We start from the raw sequence: 2,223 nt of genomic DNA, 5'->3' as shown, positions 1-2,223 counted from the left end.
CGTGCGGGTCGGAAAGCCCTGCATCACCCTCTGAACCGCCATCTTCGCCGCCTCTGCCCCGAGATTGCCGGCGACCTTCTGACGTCACCAGCCCCTCCCCGAGCTCGCGGAGGCCCCCGTTGCAACCGTTGTGAGCCCCCGGTCATTTCCCCCCTAACTCCGCCTCCGTTTGATTGCCGTAGCCGCCGCCCCCTTGCTAATAGCAGCCACCGCCGCACGGGCTCGTCGCCGGCGAAGCCCCGGTGACCATTTGGTCACGGGCGTGCACCCGTTGTGCTTGCCGCGACCCGTAGAGCACCCCCAGCGCCTCAGCTCGCTCGTTTGTGAGCAGCAGCGCCGAACCAAACCGCACCCGAGCTCCGGCCGCCGCTCACGAGCTCGCCGCCGTCGGTTCCGGCAACCACAGGCCCGGCCACCACCACCGTTCGACGCGCGCCAGCAAGGGCTCTCCAACGAGCCCAAGCACACCTCGAACCGAGCCCTGTGGGCGATTCCCGAGCACCTCCGCCGCGTCTATCCATGGCCGGCGGCCTAACTCTGGCGAAAACACCATTAGGCACTAACCTAATGACCCCCTGGGTCCATGCCAGGTGGGGCCAGCCCCTGTTAAGTTTTGGATTAGTTTAAATCTAAACCTAATCAGCACAATGACATGGAATGTGGGACCCACAACTCAGGTTTGACCCCGGTCAGCCGCAGTTGACTTGCTGACGTCATGCTTACTCAATGCTGACGCAGTATTTGTTTTCTGGAATTAAAATAAAACAGAAATGATTTATAAAATTCAGAAAATGCCCAAAACTTCTAAAAATCATAGAAATTAAACCGTAACTCCAAATAAGATAAATTATATATGAAAAATTATCAGAAAAATTCAAGGAATCCATCTGTACCATTTTCATGCATGTTAGAACAACTTAAGGCCACTGTTTAGGACAAATTAAATGAATGGTATTTAAATAACCACATGTGGAGTTTGAATTTGAACTTGGGTTCAAACCAACTTCATTTAATTGTGTTGCTAGTTTCATTAGCTCAACCAACAGCATATGACATGTCATGATCATGCATCATATTGTGCATTGCATTGATTGTGTTTCTTTCCCTGTTGCCGGTATTTGTCCCCTCTCGATAGACGTGGTTTCGACGATGAGATCGATGACACCGATGAAGAACTATGTTATCTTCAGGAGTGCCAGGCAAGCAAAACCTCCTTGTTCATTCCGATACAACCCCACTCTCCCGCTCCTGCTCTCTTTTACTGCATTAGGACAACACGATTCCTCTGTTACTTGCTGTGGTAGTTGAACCCCTTATCCTCTGCATGACCTGTCATTGCTACAGTAAATAGATGAAACCCACTAGCATGAGTAGGAGTTGTTTGAGCCCTGATGTGCCTACTCATTCATGCTTGTTTGTCATGCCTGCTACTGCTTAGAGTTGAGTCAGGTCTGATTCATCGGGATGAATCGGAGGTGTGTCAACATGTCCTACTGTTGAGAGCTAAGTGTGTGAACACGATTTGGTAAAGGTAGCGGTGAGAGGCCATGTAGGAGTACATGGTGGGTTGTCTCATTGAAGCCGTCCTTAGGATCTGAGTTCTGTGTTTGTGATCCATGAAACAGTTACTACCACGCATTGGGCCCGAAACCAATGGACCATCTCGGCTTCTTGATCACCCTTGTCCTCTGTCCAGGAGTTGCAACTAGTTTCCGGTGCGTATAGGATATGTGTTGGCGGCCGTGCGTAGCGCTGACCCTAGGGGTGGGCAATGATGGGGTAGATACACCGTGGCACGGTGTACCGGGCGCCCGTTTGGTGTCTCGGGAACCCTGTTCACATCGTTCGGGGCCGTATGTGGAAACCTCGGCCGGACTCCCTGCGGATGGAACCTGGATAGGCGATAAACCTGGACTAGAGACTTGAGTGTTTAGGTAGGCCGTGGCCGACACCCTCGTTGGGCTTCCGCTTGAAGGTTGTCGAGTACATGTCGTGTAAACGGCGGTAAGTGGTGAGAGCGTGTGTGAAGAAGTACACCCCTGCAGGGTTAACATCATCTATTCGAATAGCCGTGTCCGCGGTAATGGACTTCTAGGTTGCCTATAATAGTTCATAGACAAGTGAAAGTGGATACTCTAAAACTCGCAAGATAAGTGTGAGTGCTATGGATGGCCTTCTTGTAGGGAGACGGGAGTGGATCCATAGTGGTGTATTGAATGGTGA

Source organism: Triticum dicoccoides, chromosome 3A (assembly GCF_002162155.2).
Source record: "Triticum dicoccoides isolate Atlit2015 ecotype Zavitan chromosome 3A, WEW_v2.0, whole genome shotgun sequence".
In the NCBI taxonomy this organism is placed as follows: domain Eukaryota; kingdom Viridiplantae; phylum Streptophyta; class Magnoliopsida; order Poales; family Poaceae; genus Triticum; species Triticum dicoccoides.
This window is presented reverse-complemented; position numbering follows the sequence as displayed.